At 41.1% G+C, this 6,748-nt stretch overlaps 1 pseudogene across 1 annotated transcript; it reads left to right on the top strand.

The window, feature by feature from the left end:
• The first annotated feature begins 1,823 nt into the window (after positions 1–1,823).
• On the top strand, positions 1,824–6,566 carry LOC143917319 (toll-like receptor Tollo pseudogene; annotated as a pseudogene). Its single transcript, XR_013261052.1, has one exon. The product of XR_013261052.1 is annotated as a toll-like receptor Tollo pseudogene (transcript).
• The last annotated feature ends 182 nt before the right edge of the window (positions 6,567–6,748 follow it).

Here is a 6,748-nt window from a genome sequence, read left to right as displayed (position 1 = left end):
TCAATAGAAAATACTCGATATAAAATAGTATTAACAGTGGTGAAAAATCCCAAGTGAAAATACGTACTTTTGACTTTTGATTTGAACTGGACGACTACTTAGAGAAATTTGAAAGCTGAAAATTACTACAAATGACAGATAAAATACCCGACTATAGATTCCAATATTGATTTTGAACAGGAAACTGACAGATTTTGAGACATCGACCGAACAACACCAAGTATAGAAAAATCGCGCGATTTTAAAAACACATATGTACATCTCCGAATCTCGAGCCAATCAACATTTTTTATTACCAGATTCGTGTTTACTGGGCATAGATCTATAAGAAAAGTCATATCTCGTCTCTGAACCATTTTTCGTGTATTCATTTTTCATATTTTTAATATAATTAGTTTTTAAAAGTTAAGGTGTACCAAGTGAAGAGTATCTATGTAATATTAGGTGTAAAATAGCTGAATTAAAGTTCAGTGTGAAAGTTCAATTATATATTCCCCCATTCCTGTTCAAAATGAATATTGGAATCTATAGCCGGGTATTTTACCTTTCATTTATAGTACTTTTCAGCTTTCAAATCTCTAAAAGTAGTCGTCCATTTCAAATCAAAAGTCAAAAGTACGTATTTTCACTTGGGATTTTTTATCACTGTTAATACTATTTTATATTGAGTTTTTTCTATTGAAACATGTTTATTGGGATAGTGTTCTGGCTACACTATTTTTTGTTTTCGTTTAAAAGGGTTCATTGGAAGTGTGTATTTACACGAATCTAAATTGAATTAATAGGGATAATTTATTAAATTGTCCTTACATGAGAATTAAATAAAATTCCACTTAGAAAAATTATATTTTGACTAATCTTGTGGATTAATAACAAAAAATTGTTTATTTTATCGAGGTAAGCTATTTATCAATAGAATTTTTGTTATTAATCCACAAGAATAGTCGAATTTAAATAACACATGTATATCTCCGAATCTTGAGCCAATCAACATTTTTTATTACCAGATTCATATTTACTGGGCATAGATCTATAAGAAAAGTCATATCTCGTCTCTGAACCATTTTTCGTGTCGAACAGTGTTCTTGCAGATTTATGTTTTAATGAAAAACACAATGTTGTTCACTAATTGATCATTTGAATTGTGAATTGTGTGCGAAGTAGATTGTACGCAGTAACAATCTACTTCGTTTTGGACTTTTGCAATTTCAACCAGAGTTGTGCGACGGAACGAACGCAAAGCACATAATAAAAAAAACGGGTCTGTCTTGTCCATAAGGCTAGCTAATCGGCAACTTTTAATTGTACTTGAAAGTATAAGCGAGATTAAAAGTTTGAATGTTATATGCAAGTTATAATGCCCAATCAATTCAAACTACGTATGTATGTAGTATGTAAACAAACACGCGCGCGCGTTGCCAACATATGGAAGTCAACATCGAGCACTTTCTACCAACATCCCTTCACATACACACAACACCAATAAGCCTAAAATTTTTACACGGCCTATATAGAGGGCGCGCTTCATTATCGAAGAAGAGACCTATGAAAGGGGGGGGGACCAGCTGGGGGGAGGAGCGACGCGAGGAGAGGGGGGGGCGGCCTCCTCTCTCCCCGCTACCGGCACGTTTTGCGCCAGGTCAGTTATCGGTGGCGCGCCGAGTGGGATGTGCGTGTCGCTCGTCCAGCTCCGCGCAAACGCACCGCTCGTCACGTGCTACCAACAAAACAACACTTAACACAGTGCCCCAAACACACAACTGTCCAACGGCCATACGTTTTGCGCTATGTGTTGACTTTTTTTTATTTTAATTTCACATACAATGCGCGCCACTCTGTGCTTCCTGGTCTTGGGCGTCTACTGCTCAACAGCCGCCCCTGTCGGAGGACTCGACGCCGCCCCTCCTGGGTGTCGATGGCTGCGCACCCTCAACCCTGACTCCGAAGTCCTCGTCCAGCTCAGCTGCACCATCAGAACTGCGGGAGCCGCAGCGGGCCTCCTCGGCAACCTGACAGCACCTCAAATCTCCAAAATAGACGCGGTACGACTCACCTGCACGGATGTCCTCTTCTTCGAAAGCTCCCTGCACGTCAACTCGAGCGATTTCGTCGGCAGGCTGCGACGCCTTCGGCACTTGAGCATCGAAAACTGCAAAATACGGTACGTTCCGGCCATGGTGTTGTCTTCCCTGCACGATCTGACCGATTTGATACTTCGCTCGCACAACGACAACTGGTCCGCCATGACCATGGAGTTCCACGAGGAGAGCTTCCGGGGACTTCGGGAGCTGCGGCATTTGGACCTGGGCGACAACAACATATGGACTTTCCCGGCCGGTGTGTTCTGTCCGCTGTTTACCCTCAAATCGCTCAACCTGACGCTGAACCACTTGCAAGATATATCCGAAATTGGGTTCTCGGATTGGGGCAAGGGTCCCACCGCTCCGGGCAAGTCGTGCAACACTGGACTCAAAGTTTTGGACGTGTCTTATAATAATCTAGTGTCGTTGCCCGATAACGGACTGTCCAGTTTGCGCACGCTCGAAGTGCTCAATCTGCAAAACAATTTGTTGACGGAAATCGAGGATCGCGCTTTCGTCGGTCTGACAGCCCTTCGAGTGTTGAACGCCTCGAGCAATAGGCTCGTGGCCCTCCCCCCCGAACTCTTCCTCCCCTCGCGGGAAATTAAGGAGATCCTCCTGTCGAACAATTCTCTCAGTGTTCTTGCTCCCGATCTGCTCAAAGGACTCGATCAGTTGTTGGTTTTGGATTTGTCGTTGAATAAATTGACGAATTCGTACGTGAACCGAGACACTTTTGCCGGACTTGTGCGCCTGCTCAGATTGAACCTGGCCTACAATGAACTGACGCGTCTCGATCCGAGGCTGTTTCAAGATTTGAAGAGTTTGGAAGATTTGAGTTTGGACAACAACGCTATTGAAAGTATAAGCAAAGGCGCTTTCGCCGATCTTTCCAAATTGCGCAGACTGTCACTTGCGCAGAACAAAATGAAGCATATCGAAGAATATTTCTTTTCGAATTTGTACGTGTTGGATGAATTGTTTCTGGACGACAATCGTATCGTTTCGATTCACACGCACTCGTTTGAAAATATAACGTATTTGCAGAATTTGGGATTGAGCGGAAATCAACTGAACCATATACCTGAGGCCATCCGGAAGTTGCGCTTTTTGAAGTCTTTGGATATTGGGAAGAATAACATCACTTTCATTGAAAACACTTCTTTTGAAGGATTGGAGGAGCTGTATGGCCTACGTTTGGTCGATAACAGTATCGTGAACATTTCATCGGACGCTTTCTTCTCGCTGCCGTCACTACAGGTGTTGAACTTGGCTTCGAATAAGATCGAGCGCGTGGATAGAGGAGCGTTTGACATGAACCCGGTGATAGCGATCAGATTGGATGGAAATCGATTGACCGACATCAGTGGCGTCTTCAACAAGTCTCGCAGCCTCGGCTGGCTGAATGTGTCCGATAATGCGATAACCCACTTCGACTATGAGAGCCTGCCCGAGAGTCTGGAGTGGCTCGACCTGCACCAAAACAAAATATCCAAGTTGGAGAACGTTCGTGGCGGCGCCCGCTCCGAGAAGATTAAATGGTTGGACGTCAGTTACAATCTCATTTCGGAAATAGATGAACTGTCAGTTCCCGACAGCGTGCAAGATTTATTTCTGAACAACAACAGAATTACGTCAATCAGGGTGGGAACGTTCCAGTCGAAACGCAGCATCAAGAAGGTCGTCTTGCACGGCAACCTCATGAAAACGGTCGAATTGAACTCGTTCAGCCTACCCGTCATCCCCGACAATAAGGACGTGCCCCAATTCTACATTGGCGAAAACCCATTCGTTTGCGATTGCACAATGGACTGGCTCCAAAAGATAAATCAATGGAATCAACTGAGGCAATACCCCCGCTTCATGGACATGGAATCCGTCACGTGCCAACTAGTACGAGGCAGTGGCGAAATTAAACCCATATTAGAGCTGCCTCCGACGCAATTCCTCTGCCCTTATGCAAGTCAATGCGCTTCTCATTGTTATTGTTGCGATTTTGAAGCTTGCGATTGCAAAATGACCTGCCCTGATCGATGCTCTTGCTATCATGACAGCAGTTGGTCTGCAAATGTTATCGACTGCTCCAACGCTGGTTATACTAACGTTCCTGAAAAAATTCCCATGGACGCTACAGAAATATATTTGGACGGAAACAATTTTGGCGCTCTCGGCAATCACATATTCATTGGCAAAAAGAAACTGAGCGTTCTCTATCTCAACAATAGTAATATAGTATCAATAGAGAACGGCACGTTCAATGGGCTTTATTCCCTCAAAACGCTACATTTGGGGAACAACCATATATCAGATCTAAAGGGACACGAATTCAACCAAACAAAGCATTTGAAGGAATTGTACTTGGACCATAACGTCATAAGCAACGTCGACAATAACACGTTTGCTTCTGTGACGTCTCTGAAGACCCTACATTTGGAATATAATAAAATACGCGATTTCGATCCGAAAAGCTTGGGGTCGACCCATCCTAACTTGGGTCGCATTCATCTCGACGGCAACATGTGGTCCTGCGACTGCGACAGCGTATTCGAACTCGAAAAGTGGACCAAATCTAGCAAGGAGAATTTGAAGAGTATGATTTGCATAAACGGATCTGATGATGGCGGTAATTTAACCGTTTCTGATGCCATATTCAAGTGCTACGAACTGCTGCAGACGAACATTGTACCTTCGGAAAATCAACCTTTCGCCTTTAGGGAGATGGACGTTGGGATAAATTATGTGCCTTTATTGTCAATAATACTGATTGCTGTGATTTTGATTTGCTTGCTGGGTGCTCTGATGTTTTCTTTTCGGCAAGACGTTCGTCTGTGGGCGCACTCTAAATATGGGGTGCGAATCTTCAAGAACAACTCCATCGGCGATTGCGAACTGGACAAGGATAGAATGTATGATGGATACATGGTGTACAGCATTTTGGATGATGATTTCGTATCGAGAGTCATATCACCCGAATTGGAACAATCTGGGTACTCGATGTGCCTGCACTACAGAGATTTGCAAATATCTTCCGACAATTATCTATCCGAGACTTTGATGAACGCCACTGATGCTTCGAAGCGCTTGATTTTGATCGTATCGTTCAGCTTCCTACAGAACGAATGGTCCAAGCCCAACTTCAAGAGAGCTATGAAGGCAACTATAGAATCTATAAACCCACCACTTCGTCGACACAAAGTTGTTTTCGTGCTGACTACGGACGTGAGCGCTTTGAACTTGGATGCTGATCTTCAGTCTTTCTTCAAAATATGTACAGTCATCTTCTGGGGAGAGAAGAGGTTCTGGGAGAAGATTCGCTTCGCCATGCCGGACATTGCTAATCTACAATGGAATAAAAGTCCACTGAAGTCCGGCAACCAAATGCTACCCAACGGAAGGAGGAGTGCTTCAACTCGGTACACAGCCTCTCCAACATCTTTAGACCAGTGGTACAAATATGCTGCTCTGCCACCGCAACCACTGCCAGCAGTTCCCACTCCAGGAGACGATGCTTCTCTTCTCACCAGCACCACAATAGCCAGTCAACAATACGATGGTGATCCTCTGAATCACAGTTACGTCTCCATCGATACCCATTGTTACGAAAGGTCTCGTAGGGACGGAAGACTACCTCTGGACGACCAGGGATATTTACGTCCCAGACCGGCGCCTCATCCTGCATGATCATAAACATTTAATTGCATTGGATCAAACTGGACTGAAACTATTCGTTATAATAATATTTAAAAAAATACACCAAATTGTACTTAGCATAAAAACGCATATCGGTCCGGTTTTGTCTAATATTTTGAAATTGTGTGCCACATTGGTAAAGAATATTTATTATTTATTATGATGCCAAATATACATTATATATATATACGACAGTATTACGTGTAAATGAAATTAATGTTATTTAAATTTGTACATAATCAATCTGATCTATCGAATGTATTTTGTAATTTTTTTCACTCAAAACATTCAACTATTGCCATTGTTTTTCCAGAAAATTTAAATTCCTATATTAAATATATCTACCTATCTACATGTATGTATAATGAATGATTGTTGAAATATTATCGATTGCATTTATAAATGAATATATTTGTATGTACATTCCAATGTATTATGTATAATAGATTAATATTTGAGACTGTTAAAAGCTAAGACTTACATATTATCAATGAATGAAATTTGCCATCTTATCACTGAATGGAACATATATTGTATACCTGTTTTTGTATGTATATAAATTTTTGTCTACGGATTTAATTTCTATTTAAATAGATATAAATGAATTTAAATATCGCTGAATGGACGTTGTTGATATTGTAACATTTTCCGTGTTTGTTACCAAAAAAAAACTATATAAAACGATAAATTGATATTGTAATTATTATTGTAATAATACACTAGTCAAATAATTTTGAACTACTACCACTGTATGTACATTGATAACTATTGTAAATAATATGTATAATATAAGTTGTTATTAAAAACAAACGAGAAATATTACATTCTTTTCTTCATATTACCCACTTCTTATTACATTTGTTTTCAGATTTTATACATACATACAGAAAAAAGTGCTATTATAGAGTGTGCTCTACTTGATTTCTTTCTACTACATACTATATATAAATTTGCCCACATTTTGAATTATTATTATG

The sequence above is a fragment of the Arctopsyche grandis genome, chromosome 9 (assembly GCF_051622035.1).
Source record: "Arctopsyche grandis isolate Sample6627 chromosome 9, ASM5162203v2, whole genome shotgun sequence".
Lineage (NCBI taxonomy): Eukaryota > Metazoa > Arthropoda > Insecta > Trichoptera > Hydropsychidae > Arctopsyche > Arctopsyche grandis.
The sequence above is the reverse complement of the archived record's forward strand: the minus strand, read 5'-3'. Positions and strand labels throughout refer to the sequence as shown.